Source organism: Giraffa tippelskirchi, chromosome 13 (genome assembly GCF_054371585.1).
Source record: "Giraffa tippelskirchi isolate mGirTip1 chromosome 13, T2T-mGirTip1v1.2.pri, whole genome shotgun sequence".
Taxonomy (NCBI): domain Eukaryota; kingdom Metazoa; phylum Chordata; class Mammalia; order Artiodactyla; family Giraffidae; genus Giraffa; species Giraffa tippelskirchi.
The window spans coordinates 90761802-90781978 of NC_137287.1; the positions used below are offsets into that span (position 1 = coordinate 90761802).

Sequence of the window (20177 nt, forward strand, 5' to 3'; positions counted from 1 at the left end):
ACAGTTTGCTTTAGTTTTTTAAGAAAACTCCATACTGTTTTCCGTAGTGGCTGTACCAATTTACATTCTCATCAACAACACATAAGGGTTGCCTTTTCGCTACATCTTCATGACAAGTTCCATTTAAATTCATAACCTCCCACCTCAAGTGGAGCCTCCTTGTTGCCCATCCATCACACACTTTTTTCCCAACATGTTCACCCTCCTGGGTCACGGTGTAGTATTTTCTCCTCTCTTTGCAAATCCCCATTACCTCCTTCAACCTTTCTCTCAGCTGCTCTTGGTTTCCTATTTCATCAAGAAAACAGAAGCTCTCAGAAGAGAATGAGCACACCCTCACACCCCACACCCATCAGCTTCCTTCCCTCTCCCCTCTTGTTTCTGTGGGAGACCCATCCCTGCCTGTTCTTCTCTTTCTGTCTACTTTCATTTGCTCAACGTCAGTACTTCTGGTAATCTCCCGCATCATTGGTTTCTTCTCTACTGGTCATTCTCATGATTGTACAGACATGTTTTAATAGCTCCCATCTTCACAAAATACCCACCCTAGACCCCAAATCCCCCTCTAGTTATAGTCTCATTCCTCTGTTCTCTGCTGCAGAAAAACCCTCAAAAGAGTCATCTACACTTGCTGTTTCCAGTTCCCCTTTTCTCTGTTTCTCCTAAAACCCTCCAACCTGGTTTCTAGCTCCATCACTCCATGGAAATAGCTCTTGTCAAGGTCACTGTTAGATCAAAAGCCTTCTCCTTATTCTTTTTTTAATATTTATTTATTTGACTGCGCCAGGTCTTAAGTGTTGGCAAATGGGACCCTTAGTTGCAGCATGTGGGATCTAGTTCCCTGACCGGGGATCAAACCCATACCGCCTGCATTGGGAGTATGGATTCTTAGTCACTGGATCACCAGGGAAGTTCCTAAGCCTTCTCCTTCTTGATCTGTCAGCAGCATTGACTTTTTTCCTTCTTGAATTCTTTCCTCATTGGGCTTTCAGGGAAGCAGCATCTTCTTACTTGTCTATTTGTTTTTAGTCTCTTTTGCCTGATTCCTTCCTCTCCAGCCCTTTAGTGTTAGAGAGCCTGGGGCTGAGTTGTCAGCTCTTTGCTCTGTCATCACGCACTTCCTGAGTAATTTTATCCAGTGGCAGGGCCTTAAATGCCCTCAGTGCCCTGATGAGTCCCAGATTTCTCTCTCCAGCTTGGATCTCTGGCTTGACATTTAGACTAACTATGTACTTGACCTCATCGCTTAGATTTCTATTAGAGTTTCCAAATTAGACATGAAGTGAAATGAAAGTTGCTCAGTCGTGTCTAACTCTTTGCGACCCCTTGGACTATACAGTCCATGGAATTCTCCAGGCCAGAATACTGGAGTGAGTAGCCTTTTTCTTCTCCATGGGATCTTCCCAACCCTGGGATCAAACCCAGGTCTCCTGCATTGCAGGCGGATTCGTTACCTGCTGAGCCACTATACATATCCTAAACCAAACTCCTGATTCCTCTACCCCTTCATGTATACATATATATACCTGTTCTTTGAGACTCTCTTGCCTCAAAAAAGTGCTTGCATCCTTCTGCTCACTTAGGCAGAATCCTAGGAGTCATCCTCAACTTCTTTCTTTCTCTTTAATCTCATATCCAGTCCATCAGCAAATCCTGTCAATTTGCCTTCAGAGTAAATCTAGACTAAACATTTTTTGTCATCTCCACTGCTACATCTTGGTCCCTGCTACTGTCATCTGTCTTCTGGGTTATTGTTAATCTCCTAACTAGCTTTTCCCATATCTAATCTATCCTACAGTTTCTTCTTAACACACCAGAGGATTCTTTTAAAATGTAAATCATATTATATTAGTCCTTGGTAGCTTCTTATCTGACTTAGAACTTAATCCAAACTTAACAGGACTTGGGCTTCCCAGTTGACTCAGTGGTAGAGGGAAAGGGAAAGGGAAGTCGCTCAGTCATGTCCGACTCTTTGCGACCCCGTGGACTGTAACCTACCAGGCTCCTCCGTCCATGGGATTCTCTAGGCAAGAATACTGGAGTGGTTTGCCATTTCCTTCTCCAGGGGATCTTCCCGACCCAGGGATCGAACCCAGGTCTCCCGCATTGGAGGCAGACGCTTTAACCTCTGAGCCACCAGGGAAGTCACCCAGTGGTAGAGAATCCCTGTGAAATGCAGGAGACATGGGTTCTGTCCTGAGTCAGGAATATCCCCTGGAGAAGGAAACAGCAACCCACTCCAGTTTTCTTGCCTGGGAAATATCATGGACAGAGGAGCCTGGTGGGCTACAATTCATGGGACAGTCCATGGGGTTGCAAAAGAGTTGGGCACAACTTGCTTCCCTAGTAGCTCAGAGGGTAAAGCATCTGCCTGCAGTGCAGGAGACCTGGGTTTGATCCCTGGGTCGGGAAGATCCCCTGGAGAAGGTAATGGCAACCCACTCCAGTATTCTTGCCTGGAGAATCCCATGGATGGAGGAGCCTGGTAGGCTACAGTCCACTGGGTTGAAAAGAGTCAGACATGACTGAGCGACTTCACTAGCAACTAAAACCACTACAACAACAACAACCAAGACTTACCTGGAGCCATGCCCCTGGTTCCTGGGCCTAACCTCTCTGACCTTACCTTGTACCATCCCACCCACCCCCACACCGGCCTGGGCTGCTGCCCTCCATGCTCACCCTTCAGAGAGGCCCATCTTTGCCTCTCTCCTGCCAATGCTCCCTCATCACATCCTTCCCTTTATTCTTTATTCTTTCCTTTAGGGCTTTATTCTTTTCCATAGCCCATAGTGCTATTGGGCACCCTATGTATTTTATTGTTTATTTGTCTCCCCCAACTAGAACATAAATTTCAGGATGGCAGGTTTTAAAAATAAAAACCCTCAAAAGAAAAAACCAAAAACAAAACAGTACACACTAGCAAGAAAACCCTCAAAAGCAAAAATTTTTTTAAAAAATGGATAAGTAAATGCTAACTGTTATTATGATTTCATTATGAGACAGGCCCTGTGGATTTGGCACTGAGGTTGATCATAACATAGAATGTCTCCACTCCCCTCTTCTCTCCCCCCACACGCATTACTTAAGGCTGGTTATGGATGACTTTGGAAGATTGACTGTGGCTGAGAGTGTGAGTATTGGGAGTCATAGGCAATACTGAATTAGGTGAAGCTGATGCCGATAGCTTAGCCTCTCTGTACAGAAGTGCCAAATCAAATTTTAGAAACTGTTTTGGGTTAAGTAGAAAAGCAAAGCTTTATTGCTTTGCTAGGCAAAGAGGGTCACAGCAGGCTCCTGCCTCAAAAAAGTATGTGTCCCAATGTGAGAGGATTTGATGAGGAATTCCCTGGTGGCTCAGACGGTAAAGCGTCTGTCTACAATGCGGGAGACCCGGGTTCGATCCCTGGGTCGGAAAGATCCCTTGGAGAAGGAAATGGCAACCCACTCCAGTACTATTGCCTGGAAAATCCCGTGGATGGAGGAGCCTGGTAGGCTACAGTCCGTGGGGTCGCAAAGACACGACTTCACTTTCACTTTCACTTTATAATAATACTTCAGTGTTTGGTTGCTGACAAGATTAGGGTGTGTGCAGTGTCTCAGGTCTCCTAATCTTGACGAGCTTCCCTGGTCCCTTTAATCTTGCCTCAGGTGGTTTCTTGGCTGTTCTTCCTTTGAGAAAGTTCACATCTGCTCTCTGGAAGTCGAGGGAAGTCATGGAAACTGGAGTCTTGCCTAGAAACGGGGGACAGTACGCTGGGGTCCAACAGGAGGCAACCATCTGTTTGTTTAACAGCCCGCATCTAGTAGTTTATGCTGAAGGGAAATAATTGGGCTCAGGTTTATCCACCACAGAAGGACTTCATTCTAACATCACCGAGAGATGCTTACACGGAAAGCTGGTTATTTTGTTGTAAACATTCCAGAGCTGCCTATTGTGAGAAGATTTTCTACAAAGTAAACTTAGGTTTTCACTGGTAGTCTGGCTGTTACCAGGCCATGAACGTGATGTGGACAGCCCCAACCTCTGGGGGAGCCACTGCTTCAAGTGCCCAGCCCGATGAGCTCTGCTCTGACCTGAGCTGTGCATTTTCTACTGATAAATTGAGTCCCTTTTCTCCCTTCACTGCATGTTCTTGCTGGCTGTGGTTCCACAGCCCTCTGGAGGCTCTGGTCCATGTGTTGGTCCGGTACCTCTGGACCCACAGTCTGTCAGAATCCTGGCCCATCTGCATGCCGGTATCTGTGAGTGTCCTTATGTTGGTCGTCCTGTCACAGCTCCTCAGCACATCCACTTCCCAAGGTGACTTCATTCTTGGTTTGCATTTTGTTTCTGTGTGTTGTTAGGAAACTGTTCTTCCAGGGACTGGTGAACTGGCAGAGGTTTCCAGTTACGGTCACCAGGGTCACCTGCGTCGGGCGCACCCACCCTGCGACTCCCTCACTGCCCTTGTGAGCTGTGCTTGTGTGGCTCCAGCTTGGCTCCTTCTGTAAGGACTCTGTGTCCCTGTGCAGCTGCCTTTGCTGGGGGCCTGTCACTGACCCGGCTTCTGGAAGAGGCCCTGCTCTCCCTCCTCCCACCTCACCTCTCACAAGACTCTTCCTCATTCCTGGGCCGTGACTTGCACCCCCACTGCTCCTGCTCTCATGCTGGAGCGAATCAGAAGGGATAGTCCTCTGCCCTTATCTCTTTACTCCCAGTTGTCATCTCACTGCCTGTGCCCTGGGGCAGGAGGCTGGTGGCAAAGGACTGAGACAGATTTCCAAGAAGTATTAGTCAGAAAAATTAATATTAGAGTATTAGTCAGAAGAATCTCAAAGCCTTGGTTGTTTCCATCTGGGTGTCTAAGGCAGGTGAGGCGAGGCTCTGTCTAAATAAACAGAGATTGTCTGTCATGAAGTGACCAATGAGCCACTTCTCATGAAGTGCCGGGAGCAAACAACAACTTGTCACCTCCACCAGGCACAGGATTACAAAACAGCCCTCCCTCTGCACTTCCTGGGAAGATCAGGCAGAAGACCCACATGTCAAGAAGGTCCTCCTGAAGTACTGTTTCCTTCATGTCCTCTGTTTAAGTCCCCTTGAGAGGTCCTGGTCCACTTTCCTGCCAGCTCCTCTCAAGGCTTCTGTACCTCCTTTTCAGGACTGTGTAATCTGATGTCTGCGATATTTGTTCAAAATATTTAACAACCAATTCAGCAGTATTACAGTATTTTAATACTGGCAAGGCTGTGAGGGAACAAACCAGCTGACTACAGGCCCCTGCTGGTACCTAACTACTCATTAACACAAGTCTGCCGTTCCTGTCAGGCCTGTTTTTATGCTAAGTCAGGCTTTAGCGCCTCAGCTGCATTGTTCCTCTCCTGGAGTGTACCAGTCCATTCCAGAGATTAATGAATTGAACCTGTCAGTTAGTTGATGGACTTGAGCTCCCTGCCTCTTAGATACATGTTTCCTTTGTCTTTTGTTACTGGGCTCAAAGAAAGCATACAATAAACAGGATGGAAGCCCAAATCTAATGGCAAATAGTCTTGGAGAAACTTCTCAAACTCAAGGTCACAAAGACTTCCTGGAGACAGTCTTGTGTGTACCACTGTAGCTTGATAAACTCTGGGTAGCTCATGTGGCCTGTGGCATCAGCGCCTTCGCCAACCTTTGTCCTGGAGAGCTCCCACAGTGCGTTCTAATGCAAGGCGCTCTGCATTGGTTGCTTTGACTTTGCAGTGTGGATATGGGAAACCTCAGTCCTTTCCTCAACTTGAACTTCCAAGAGCAGTTGCTGGGGAAATTGGTTGAATGTATATAGCAAGTTGAATATTAAAACACAGTGTCTTTGATGATTAAAGGCCCTGCTAACGAGTGGCTATAAATTTAAAGTAAATAGTGGTTTGATGCTTCTTATTCTTCTTTTGGAATCTGTCAACATCCCAATCTTCAAAGGCCATTTTATATCCTGTGTAGTTAGGCATTTCATCCAAGGAATTTATTTAGAGTAGATAAGTATATCTTTTTCCTGTCTGCAAAATCCATTTATAATTCTTGCACATTTTATTTCCATAAGAAATTATAAGCTCTTAAATTTAAAGTTTCAAAATAGAATTTACAGAGTAATTATAGAATTCTAGATGTGGTATTATCATTTTAAACAGGAGTCAGGGTATATTTCAGACATGGATATAATGTTAAAGATATTTTCTTTATAGCTGCATTAAATAGGACCCAACCTAGTGGCTAATGGTTCAGCATCCTCTAAATTGGATCTAAGATACAGTCAGGAAGGGAAGGAAGGAGACTGATGAACCATTTCTCTGAGAAATCATAGAGCAAAATCTGAAACTTCCTATCACATGTCAAGTTGATGGGTTTTATTTGGAAGGTTTGAGTATTCTTCATGGCAATGCGTCTCTGCATTTGTTACCACTTCCTGGATTTAGTTGTGCAGATTCAGCCATCTATGCTTAATTTTCAAGTTCTAAATGAGTTTTGAACTTCTTGCCCCTGTTGGAAGGCAGCAGTGTGTCCTAATTGTGTGGCCCGGAGAGTGAAGGATAAACCATAAGTGTACATGATTAGGCCCCACAGAGTTAGAGAATGGTACAGCCTATGAGCCAGAGTACCCAAACTGTGCTCCAGACAGCCCTTTGGGAGCTACAGGTCAGGACTGGAGACAGTAGTGAGCTCACAGGGGCCCTGGACTCTCCACTCCTGCTCATCCATATCAGCGTCCACATAATCATTCATTGGAAGAAAGGATGTCAGGACCAACAAATGGTTTGAAAATCACAACGCTTGGGACTTCCTGGTGGTCCAGTGGCTAAGACTCCGAACTCCCAATGTCGGGGGCCCAGTTTTGATCGGGAGATTAGATCCCACAGGCTGCAACTAAGAGTTTACATGCTGCATCTAAAGGTACTGCATGCCACAGTGAAGACTGAAGATCCTGCATGCTACTGCTAAGACCCAGTGCAGCCAAATAAATAAATAAAAATAAATATATAAAAAAAAGAAAAAACCCCACCAAGCTCTCCTAGTTGTCCTGTTTTCTGTAAGGGGAACTTGAACCCCACTTTGGGTGAAGAAAGTCACCCAAAGTCACATAGTGACTGGGCAACTCCTATTTCCTTGGTGACCCTCATAGAAGCTACTTCTAACTGACTTTTCTAGCCTTTTCTTTTTTTTTTAAATAAAAAGACACAGTTTTGTATTTTAACTTGCTAAATTGTAGATGCTAAACAGTCAGTAGAAATGATAGTTGTTTGAGTATTAATATAATTATTTTTAAGGCTCAAGAATGCTGTTTATGATCTGTGCCATCTCTCATCATCCTTACTTTTGAGTGTCAAGGACATTTGCAGGGGGAGAAGAGATTTGTTTACTTCTGTGTACTCTGCCTGCAGTTACAGTTTTAAAAAACAGGCCTTGAGCCTTGATCCTGTTGAGAGATGCATTTATGTCTTCGGTTTAGCCATATATAAGTGGCCCCATGGTCTGACGCATAGCTCTCTTCAGGGGCTTTTCCAAGTGAATGTTCATTCATGACTTGTCACTCAGCTGTGTCTTCTTACAGTTTGAGGAAACAACTCAGTGGAAATGAACATACACTATCACTAGTTGCGTTCATCGTCATGTATTTGTAGGACAGAGAAGACTGTATACAATTAAAAGGAGACAGGAAGATCAGTAGTTTATCATTTATTTACACTTGCATTCCAGGCACTGTGCTATGCATTTTACATGCTTGGTTCCTTCTGATTCTCAGAACTACTCCAAGAAATAGGAACTGTTATGATCTCTATGTTACCCATAAGAAAACAGAGCCAAAGAAAGGTCAGTGTATAACATATTAATATGTTACCCCCCCCAAAATATGGAAAGTTCAGTTTAGTTCAGTCGCTCAGTTGTATCTGACTCTTTGAGACCCCATGGACTGCAGCACACCAGGCTTCCCTGTCCGTCACCAACTCCCAAAGTTTACTCAAACTCACGTCCATTGCATCGGTGATGCCATTCAACCATCTTACTCTCTGTCGTCCCCTTCTTCTCCCGCCTTCAATCTTTCCCAGCATCAGGGTCTTTTCAAATGAGGCAGCTCTTTGCATCAGGTGGCCAAAATACTGGAGTTTCAGCTTCAACATCAGTCTTTCCAATGAACACTCAGGACTGATCTCCTTTAGGAAGGACTGGTTGGATCTCCTTGCAGTCCAAGGGACTCTCAAGAGTCTTCTCCAACACCACAGTTCAAAAGCATCAATGCTTCGGCACTCAGCTTTCTTTATAGTCCAACTCTCACGTCCATACATGACAACTGGAAAAACCATAGCCTTGACTAGACGAACCTTTGTTGGCAAAATAATGTCTCTGCTTTTTAATATGCTGTCTAGGTTGGTCATAACTTTCCTTCCAAGGAGTAAGCGTCTTTTAATTTCATGGCTGCAATTACCATCTACAGTGATTTTGGAGCCCAGAAAAATAAAGTCAGCCACTGTTTCCACTGTTTCCCCATCTATTTGCCATGAAATGATGGGACTAGATGCCATGATCTTAGTTTTCTGAATGTTGAGCTTTAAGCCAACTTTTTCACTCTCCTCTTTCACCTTCATCAAGAGGTTCTTTAGGTCTTCCTCACTTTCTACCATGAGGGTGATGTAATCTGCATATCTGAGGTTATTGATGTTTCTCCAGGCAATCTTGATTCCAGCTTGTGCTTCATCCAGCCCAGTGTTTCTCATGATGTACTCTGCATATAAGTTAAATAAGCAGGGTGACAATATACAGCCTTGACGTACTCCTTTCCCGATTTGGAAACAGTCTGTTGTTCCATGTCCAGTTCTAACTGTTGCTTCTTGACCTGCATACAGATTTCTCAGGAGGCAGATCAGGTGGTCTAGTATTCCCATCTCCTGAAGAATTTTCCACAGTTTGTTGTGATCCATACCGTCAAAGGCTTTGGCATAGTCAATAAAGCAGAAGTAGATGTTTTTCTGGAACTCTCTTACTTTTTCGATGATCCAGCGGATGTTGGATCCTCTGGTTCCTCTGCCTTTAAACTGAGACTCAAATCTGGGTCACGTTGACTTTAAGTCAGAACTTTAAAGAAATGCCAACATCAAGGTGTGAATAACTACTAAGTAATTTTGTCTTAAATATGTGCAGTGACGTCTTCTGCAGAGTCCGTGTAAGCCTCTTTCTGCTAACTCTAAGTATCTTCACACCAGTCTCAGCACTCTCTCAGGCCACTGGGACTCTGGTTTGTTGACTAGCATTGTGTCCACTGCCCACTGAGTTCCCCTGTCAGCCTCTCATCTTTCCATTGTTGAAGAAGCTCTAATTATCTGTAGACAAATCGGAAAGAAGGCCTTGCCTTTTTGAATAAATTTCTTACACCAGGATAGATCCACCTTCTCATGTTAAAACTGAAGGAAAACAAACCCGGGATTTTTAACTTTGCTGGGATGGATGGAACTCTTGATAGCTCTTTCTGTCCAGAAAAATTTTCTCATCTGGCCACGGAACACTTCGTATTCTTGGCTCTTTGCCCTTTGAAGCTGTAATTCATATATATATATATATATTTTGGCTGAGTGACTGCCCTTTCCTGACCCGTAAGCTCCTTGCAGATTTTGATAGAGCTGGGTTTTGCTAATATGCTCAAAGTTATAAGAACACAACTTATTGGAACATAACTGTTAAGGATAAGTGTGCTTTAATTCATTCCTGGGACTCTGTTGCTTGCCTCTCTGGGTTCCTGGTTTAGCTCTCTGCTTGGTCTAAAGCACAGTGACTGGCACATAGTAGGTGGAGCCTCCTCAGTGGAGGCTGGCTGAATAAATGAACAACACATTAGGTGAAATTTGACAAGATTTTAAAATAGATATTAAGTATCACAGTACCTCAACCACCAGTTTATAACTTTACCGTCAAATTTAAGCTGTGATTGAATTTATGGGTACTATAGGACAAGAAATAGTCTTTGTTAAATAGCATGTATTCTCATGTAAGTCCTGCAGATTTGCCCAACTCTGATTTGAAAAGTGTTCAGGAAATTCCCTGTTGTCCTAGTGGTTAGGATTCTGGGCTTTCACTGCTGAGGGCTCGGGTTCAATCCCTAGTCAGAGAACTAAGACCCTGCAAGCCCCACAGAATGGCAAAGAAAGAAAGAAAGTGTTCAGATTAGCCCAAACTGGTCTCTCTCTAAAGCCCCCAGTTTTTTTCTTTTTTCCCTTTTTTGTTTTCTTCTTTCTTACTTTTTTTGGTAAGAAAACTGCATGGAAAATGAACATCTGTGAGGAGATGTAATGCTACTGAGAGTAGAGAATTATCACCACATTTTCCCATCATGAAGTATGTTTCAAGTAGAGTTGTTTCCTTCATATTTTTTCAGCAAAGATCTAGTTGTAGTACATGAGATTACAGTTTTAAGGATATTCCTAACGACTGCCTTTTAAAGCTCTTTTCTTAAGAAAACTGCATTCTTTTTTTTTTAAGAAAATGTATGTTATAGTATTGTGAGTTTTTTCCTGCTTACAAAATAGTACAACTGAGTGGAAAATTTAAATTCTAAAAACAAAAAGGAAAGAAGTTTAGCTGTGTTTATCTACAATATATTCAGTAATTGTTATGTCTAGTTACAAAGAACTTTTTGGGAGACATTAGGGCATGTTATGCACAATATAGATACAAAGATGAGGACGTTATCCATGGCCAATGCCATTTTAGAAGTAGAGTTTGGGGAAAAATGGGTTAAAATAGTATCCCATGGTTTTAGCCAGTAATATTTAGGCAGCTGCTCTGGTTCTGGAGCTTGGCAGTTTGCCCAGCAAGCTCTTGCTGTGAGACAGAGTTTGAGTCTTCTGCCCTCTAGTGGCTATTTTTTTTAATGTTTCTGACCCTTGCAGAGAAAAAGAATTTAAATATACCATATATAAATAACCTACCTGTCAATGCAGGTAGACATAAAGAGACCAGGGTTTGATCCCTGGGTCGGGAAGATCCCCTGAAGGAGGGCACCCCACTCCAGTGTTCTTGCCTCAGAGAAGCCTGGCGGGCTACAGTCCGTGGCCTCGCAAAGAGCTGGACACAACTGGAGCAACTTAGCATGCATGCACAGTACCAATATGTTAAGCCTTTGTAAAGCCTTTGTAATTCATTCTTTGCAGTTTTTTGCATCTTGAAACTTAAAGTTGTTAGAGATTATTTTACTCATTTGAAGTCTGAGAAGAAGCTAACTTGTTAATTAGGCCTAGTTACTGCATCTTTTCACATGTCTTGATTATTCACAGGGTAGAATACAAATACAAAGAATGCTATCTGATTTTTGTTTTGTTTTGTTTTGCACATTTGCCAAGTTAAAGTTGTGTCTTTTTCTGAAATGATAAAATCAAAGGATTTAAGTATGCCTTGTTGATGAAATTATAGGAGTGATAAAAGATAAGAAATTTTAAAAATCTGTAATCTGACAAATAGTGTAGACCCATTTCTTCCTGCTTTTCTCTGCTAAGTATAATTATAAACCCTGGAAACGCAAGTGACAACCAAAGAAGAGCATTTGCAGTGGTGAGAAGAGGGTGAATTGGTCTGGGGGCCCTAGGACTGAGGGAGCAGCATAGAAAAGGTGCCAGGACTGGTACACCCTGACCTACCTCTAGCAACAGGAAGGTGTCACATAGGATCTTCTCTCCCCACAATCGACTGATTGTCCATCCAAAAGTATCAGGAAAACCCAGCTCAGCTCCCAGCAAGGGGCCATCTATAGGGGACGCATAATATTAAGTAACCAAGACAAGCACTCTCCTCCACTGGGCACAAGATGCCCCTCCCCTACTAAGCTAGACCTAAGCATCCAGGAGGCATAAACAGGGGTTCTGCTAGCACTGTAAGTGACCCAGCCTGGGAAGTCTCTTTATCTTCATGGGCTTGAGACTCCGCTCCTTCACCCGCATTCACTGGAGCAGCTGGGGAGCAGTAAAGAAGGGGACACTGGAAAGGGGAACCCTACCTCCACAAGCAGCCCTGCCTGGGAAGCCTGCCATAGGGCCTGAGATCTCCCCCTGCCAAGGAACACCCGTAGGCCAGGCCAGGCCCTCAGACAATACTGGCAGGGACCTGTAGTGTCCTCAGAAGCACCAGACAGACCAAAATGAAATGCAGAATCTGGAAATCAGATCACAGCCCACAGAAAGCAGGCCAGAACCTGCATGCTGAACCTAAAGAAAAGGGTTGTCTGCTAAAATGAAGGGTTGAAATAGGACCAAGATTCCCTAGGGCTTCCCTGGTGGCTCAGACAGTAAAGAATCTACCTGCAATGCAGGAGACAAGGGTTCAATCCCTTGGTCAGGAAGATCCCCTGAAGAAGGAAATGGAGGCTTCTCTAAAAAAATATTCTTTAAATATAACAGACAAAATGTTTAGGATACAACCCCAAATCACCTGTCATACCAAGAGCTGAAAAGTCACAACGACACAGCAACAGTGAGATGAATCACAGATTTGGTATTAAATGACAAGGGCTTTAAAGCAACCAACATAAAAATGCTTGACGATCAATTACAAGTTCTCTGGAAATAAATGAAAAATAGAAAATCTTAGCAAAGAATTAGAAAAAGAAGCAAATGTAAATGGTAGAATGAAAAATACAGTAGCCAAAAATATTGATGAATTGAACCTCATTAAAGTTAAAAGCTTTTGCTCTGTGAAAGCCCATATGAAGAGGATGAAAAGATAAGAAACACACAGGGAGAAAGTATTTGCAAGTCTGATACCTGACAAAGGAGTAATATTTCTAGAGTACATTAAAAAAACTCTCAAAACTCAACAGAAAAAAATAAACAATCCAGTTAGAAAATGGACAAAAGAGACATTTCTCTGATGTGAGAAATATGTTCAACATCATTTGCCACAGGGAACTATAAATTAAAACCATAATGATACCTATCTGAATCCTAAGATAGAAAATAATGACAATACCAAATGCTGGTGAGGAGGTAGAGAAACTGGGTCATTTGTGCACTGCTGGTGGGGATGTAAAATGGTTCAGCCACTCTGGAAAATGTTTTAGCAGTTACCACATGTGTATTCTTGGATGTTTAAAAAATTCTGAAAGAAATGAATACTTAGATTTGTGCAAAAACCCATACAGGAATATTCATAGCAGGTTTATTCATAATAGCTAAAAACTTGAACCACTCAGATATCTTTCAACAGGAGAATTGTTAAAGTGTGGTGCATTCACACCATGGAACACTGCTCTGCAGTAAAGAGTCATGAACTAGCCATATGTACAACAGCTTGGGTAAATCGCCAGGGAATTAGGCTGGGTGGGAAAAACAGCTAATTCCCATACTGTATTCCATTTATATAATATTTTTGAAGTATTAGTTTTAGAAATTGGAGAACAAATTAGTGGATGACGTGGAGGTTGGGGTAGACAGAGGGATGTGGGCCTGGTTATAGAGGGCAACATAAGGGATCCTTGTGGTAAGGGAAGTATTCTATATCTTGACTGTGAATGGATATGTGAACTTATGCATGTGATAAAATTGTGTAGATACACATAAATGATTTTAAGGAAAACTGGGAACTATGAATAAGGTGGTTAGATTTGTCCATGTCAATATACTACATTTGAAATACGTTAGGTGAAAGAGGGTAAACGTTCACAAAATCTGCCTATATATTTCTTAGCACTGCGTTTGAATCTTTAATTACCGCAGTAAAACTTACAAAGCAAAAACCTGTTGGACATCTCAAGAAACACTGATCCTTTTTCTTTTAAAATGCTTGTCAGATCACCTTTGCCTTGTGCCTTGTATTTCTCTGAAAGAACTTTTAAAAACATTATACAAATAACCAGTTCCCTATCCGTGATTATTTTCACTGTTTCTAATGTTTTGCTGTTATAAAGAGCTGTGTTCAACATCCTTCTGATTAAACCCTTGCATATACCTTAAATTATTCTTCAAGTTACATTCCTATAAGAAGAATTGCTGTATCACAATAACTTTTATATATATATATTGCTTGTTTGTTCTCCAGAACAAAAGGGATAAAAATCTCTTTAAAAAAAAAAATAAGAAGTGGCAGTTCACAGAAGAAAAAACCCAAATGACCAGCAAACATATAAATCAGCCCCACTAGTAATCAAGAAATTGCAAAATAAAACAATAACTAGATACCATATTACATTCATTCGCTAAGCTGAAGTTAATGTCTGCTAATACAGCTGGAGATGCAGAGGAATAAAATTCTTATAGCTGTTGGTAGGGTCAGTTTCTATGAGCCCTTGGAGAGCAAAGTGAAGATGCTCATAGTCTTTGCCCCACCTATTCAGTTTACTCTTTGCAGTAAACACTCAAGAGAGAAATCTCAGCACCTGCACTCCAGAATACATTACAGCAACATTTATTGCAACATTGCTTGAAACAGAAGAAAAAAAGATGGACACAAAGTAATGTCTACCAGAGGAGAATGGATAAACAAATTAAGGTGAACGTATAACTGCATATGATGTAGCAGTTAGATGAATAAACAAGAGCTACCTGTATAATTATTACACACACAGTGTCAACTTACATAAATCATTGAAAGTGAAAGTGTTAATTGCTCGGTCATGTAGCTTGCCAGGCTTGTGTGTCCATGGGGATTCTCCAGCCAAGAACACTGGAGTGGGATAACCGTTCCCTTCTCCAGGGGATCTTCCCGACCCAGGGATCGAACTTGTGTCTCCTGCACTGAAGGCAGATTCTTTACTGTCTGAGCTGCCAGGGAAGTCCAGGTCATTAACGGTGAGCAAAAAAAGCAAGTTGCAGAAGGATACAAACAGTCTGATACCACTTATCTACAGTGCTTTTGGGGCCAAAAAAAAAAAAATCACTTTTTTCCCAGACTTATATAAACATTAATATTGCAGTTTTAAAATACTTTGATAATTTTGTCACAGGTAAAAAATGATTTCATGTTTTCCCATCCAAGTACTAATCATGCCCAACCATACTTAGCTTCCAAGATCACATGAGATTGGCATGTTCAGGGTGGTATGGCCATAGGGGATTTCTTGTTTTAATTTGCATTTCTCTGCATTTTCTTGGACACGTTTTTTCTTCTATGAATGGTTTTCTATTAGAATTTTCATCTTTTCTTACTAATTTGTGAAAGTTCTTTATACATCAGGAGGGCAGTTATTTTTTCCAGTTTGCCTTTTAATTTTAATGTTGTTGTTCAATAGCCAAGTCGTGCCTGACTCTTTGTGACCCCATGGACACCAGGCTCCTCTATGCTCCACCGTCTCCTGGAGTTTGCTCAAATTCACGTCCATTGAGTCAATGATGCTATCTAACCATCTCATCCTCTGTTGCCCTCTTCTTTTGCTTTCAAATTTTCCCTGCATCAGGGTCTTTTTCAATGAGTTGACTCTTCACAGCAGGTGGCCAAAGTATTGGAGTTTCAGCTTCACATCAGTCCTTCCAATGAATATTCAGGGTTGATTTCCTTTAGGATTGATTGGTTTGATCTCCTTGCAGTCCAAGGGACTCTCAAGAGTCTTCTCCAGCACCACAATTTGAAAGCACCAATTCTTCAGTGCTCAGCCTTCTGTATTGTCCAACTCTGTACATGACTACTGGAACAACCATAGCTTTGACCATACAGATCTTTGTCTGCAAAGTGATGTCTCTGCTTTTTCTTTTTTCTTTTAATTTATTTATTTTTAATTGAAGCATAAGTGCTTTGTCTCTGCTTTTTTAATATGCTGCCTAGATTTGTCCTAACTTTCCATCCAAGGAGCAAGTATCTTTTAATTTCATGACTGCAGTCACCATCTGTAGTGAGTTTGGAGCCCAAGAAAATAAAATCTGTCACTTCTTCCACTTTTCCCTCATCTATTTGCCATGAAGTGATGGGATTGAATGCCATGATCTTAGTTTTTTGAATGTTGAGTTTCAAGCCAGCTTTTTCACTCTCCTCTTTCACCCTCATCAAGAGGCTCTTTAGTTCCTCTTTACTTTCTGCCATTTGAGTGTTATCATCTGCATATTTTTATTGATTATTAAAATGTATGTATTGATTAAAGTTTGTTTTCTCTGAAGTGACCAAAATAATATGTTTTTGTTTTTAAGTAAAATACTGCAGGCCAAAAGGAAATAGAAATGGGACATTCTACAGTCTCATCTTCCCCTTTCTATGTCCTAGTGGTAACTAGTAGTGTTGTGTGTATTTGGTTTTTGGTAGTGTACCCATAAACGTGTCTCAATGTGGGTAAATCTATGCGTGTGAATGTATGTATTTTCGTGCAGTTGTTCATGTACAATTTTTACCCAAAATTTCTCTAACAAAAACATTGTTCTGCAACTTGTCTTTTAAAATACCACATTCTATCACAGCCATTATTAAATATTAATATCTCCGTCCTTTTAAGGTCGGCATAGTGTTTTGGAGTGCAGATATCCTATAATACATTAACTATCTCCCAGTTTTGAACATTATTAATTTATTTATTTCTGGCTCTGCTGGGTGTTTGTTTCTGCACAAGGGCTTTCTCTAGTCGTGGCGAGTGGGGGCTGCGTCATTGTGGTGCACAGGCTTCTCGTCGCGAGGGCTTCTCTTGTTGTCTGCATGGGCTCTAGGCGAGTGGGCTTCAGTAGTTCTGGCATGTGGGCTTAGTTGCCCCACAGTTTGTGGAATATTCCGAGATCAGGGATTGAACTCATGTCCCCTGCATTGACAGGGGGATTCTTAACCTCTGTACCACCAGGGAAGTTCATTAACTATCTCCCTATTAATGGCCATTTGTTCCCCCAAATTCTGATAATTACAGATAAATACACTGTGTGTGTGTGTGTGTGTGTGTGTGTGTGTGTGTGTAGAGATTTTAGGTTCTTATATAGTCAGTTTTATCAATCAGTGCTTCTGCTTTGGTATAATATTTAGAAAATCATTCTCACTCCCCAGATTATATAATTAGATACTTCTGGTATTATTATTGTATTTATTGACTGTGTCCCATGGCATGCAGGATCTTAGTTCCCCAATCAGGGATAGAACCCATGCCCCCTGCAGTAGAATCCTCGAGTCTTAACCACTGGACTGCCAGGGAAGTCCCTCCTGGCGTTTTTAAGGAACAGTTTGTTTGTTTTACTTTGAAATCTTTGTTTTGGTGAAAGGTATGGGGCAATTCCAAATGGGAGCCAGTTGTCTTATTGCTATGTATTTACTTTTATCCTTTTCCCTCTGCTTTCAAATGTTGCCCTGACTTTTTAGAAGACTGTATTCTTCATTCTTTTATTTTGGGAGCTGAAGTGGTTTGTGTTTGACTTGCAGTTTATACCTACTAGCCTTCTGACCTTGGACAAGTTGCTCTGCTTTGCTCGATTTCCTCACTGGTAGAATGAGAATGGTTGCCTATTTCCTGTTGTCCTGAGAATTGAGTGAGGCACCTGGAGCTTATCACACTGAATAAGGCTTGCTGCCATTGCTGCTGCTGCTGTTAGAAACAGTACCGCCTCTCAGGCTGTTTCTGGACCCCCATGTCTTCTTTACTGAATTCCTTTCAGGAGTAGACCGAGCCTTGTCCTTCTTCCTGTTGCTCAGTACTGAGCAGAAAGGTGATTTGTACTGGGACAGAGCCCTTACAGAGAAGTTATTAACACTGACCCAAAGTATCTGTAGAATTACTTCCTAGCATTTGCTATTAATATATATGTTTTCTACTAACTTTGAAAATATTGTTAGGCAAATCATCTAATCCTGTTCTCATATAAACTTTTCAGTTCTAATGTTGTGATTGTCAGTGGATGCCTTCTCATTTGCAAAGTGCTTTGATTAGTATTTTCAGATGCTCCTAAGTAGCCTTTACAAATAATCATGATGAAGGTTCTCACTTAATTTGGGGTGGTTTTAGCAGAGCTGAGTCTGTGAGAATATATTATATGGCATGGTTTTTATAGGTCTAACCAGTCAAATGAAGCAGTTTTTCAGATTGTTGTCTCTGTATCAAGTTCTATACTATAGACTGAGAGCTATATAAAATACTCAGAATAGATGAGTCCTATACACAAAGGGTTGATGGTCCAGTTGGGAAAATAAAATATGCAAAGTTCTAAATAAAACTTAAAATAAGAGGGAACAAAACCAAGCAGTATAACTTTCATGGCTGCACAGAACATGTAGAAATGAACAAATTCATTCAAGAAAAGAGCAGATATCTTCTTACTGTCCCATGTCAGAATCTTTTATGAAAAGATTAGCTTTGAATCTATTACATTCTGGAGATACTAAAAATTATTACTCAAAGGTTAGAAATTAGCATATTATTTTATATTTAAAAGAACAGTAAATTAAGCCAAATTAATCAGATCTTACAGGAAAATTTTTTTACAACTTTACTAGTAGACCTCAGTTTTCTCAATGTGAGTACTCTCAAAATTACCTGTGGAGTTTTAAATTTTTTTTTTTAATTGCTCTGTTGGTAATAGTTATTTTTGATATATAATTAGTAAAATTGTATAGAGATAGTTATAATAAGCAATTGGTATTTCTCAGTTATGATTTAAAGTGATTCCAGCTGAGTTTTTCCTTTCATGGTACATCTCAGAAGTACCCTATAGTTTCCCACTGGTTTACCTCTGCCTATAAGGGAAGGGAAGTCGCTCAATCGTGTCCGACTCTTTGCGACCCCGTGGACTGTAGCCTACCAGGCTCCTCCATCCATGGGATTCTCCAGGCAAGAATACTGGAGTGGTTTGCCATTTCCTTCTCCAGGGGATCTTCCCGACCGAGGGATCGAACCCAGATCTCCCGCATTGGAGGCAGACGCTTTAACCTCTGAGCCACCAGGGAAGTCCAGTCTGCCTATAAACTCTCAGCTAATTTCCTAAATTTGAATTTGAGTTATTTTGTGAATATGAGAAGATCATTAATCTTTGTGGCCAAGTCCATGGCTAATCATGATTTCTACCTTCAAAGAATGAGTGATCAAAATGTGCTATTTATCAAACTTGGAACTGATGGATGTGGATTATATGATAACTCCCTGCAATCATCCCAAGGTAGTAGTAGCCTGAGCAAAAGGAGAAATTAGCAGGGTTCCAAAATTGGGAAAAACAAACTTGGAACTGGCTGTATAATGCTATAAATGAGAATTTAAAAAATATACTTAATTTTGTGGAGTCAGTATGACCTGTAATAATACCAGCTGATCATACTTACTCTACACAGTGAACACTGTTGTCTTACATCATTTCCACACATTCGTATTACTGTCTATTTAATGCATTTTATTCATCCAAGAAGCACTGAATAAGTATGTGCTCTGACTGAATACTGTGTCTTGTGTTGAATATCCAGGAGCTTTATAGAATGGTCTTCCCTCGTGGCTCAGATGGCAAAGAATCTGCCTGCAATGTAGGAGATGTAGATTCGATCCCTGGGTTGGGAAGATCTCCTGGAGAAGAGAATGGCTACCCACTCCAGTATTCTTGCCTGGAGAATTCCATGGACAGAGGAACCTGGGGGCTACAGTGCATGGGGTCACAAAGAGTCAGACACATCTGAGTGACTATCACTTACAGAATGGTAGAAAGTAAATGTCGTTCCTTCTGCTAAATTGTGGCCACCACCCTTGCCACTGCCTGAGGCTGTTAAAATCTATCTAGATATTATCTTCCTGCTTGTGATCTGTTTCCAGATTTAATCTAGTGAGGAGGCAACATGGTGTGTACCCACAGAGTAGATACTCATTAAACATTTGCATGGTGAATTAGAACAAGGGAGGTGAGTTGAAAGATACTTGGTCTCTCCCAGTATTAAACCGCAAACTTACATATGACTTTTTAAATATTAACTCAACCTTCAACAGGCATGAGAAGTTGAAGTTGTTTACAACTAGCCAGGAAAAGAAGGATTATTGACTGTCTTTCAGCATATTAAGACCTAGGAAGAAAAACAAAAACAGAATTCTGGATTGGATTCTGGTTTTTGCTCAAAGTAGTAGCAGGAAACTTTTTCATCTGACAATATACAATGCAATTTAAAAATTTTTTAAACTACCCTTGGAGAAGGCAATGGCACCCCACTCCAGTACTCTTGCCTGGAAAATCCCATGGATGGAGGATCCTGGCAGGCTGCAGTCCATGGGGTCCCTAAGAGTCGGATACGACTGAGCGGCTTCACTTTCACTTTTCACTTT

At 41.4% G+C, this 20177-nt stretch overlaps 1 protein-coding gene and 1 long non-coding RNA gene across 7 annotated transcripts in view; one reads left to right on the top strand and one right to left on the bottom strand.

The window, feature by feature from the left end:
* SHLD1 (shieldin complex subunit 1) overlaps positions 1 to 20177 on the top strand; it is a 106201-nt gene that overhangs the window by 16538 nt on the left and 69486 nt on the right. The gene's annotated exons all lie outside the window — the stretch shown is intronic.
* On the bottom strand, positions 10032 to 14445 carry LOC145532094 (uncharacterized). The gene is made up of 2 exons (XR_014072987.1): positions 12298 to 14445; positions 10032 to 10935 (listed from the first exon to the last, which is right to left on the bottom strand). It is a non-coding gene; the product is annotated as an uncharacterized LOC145532094 (long non-coding RNA).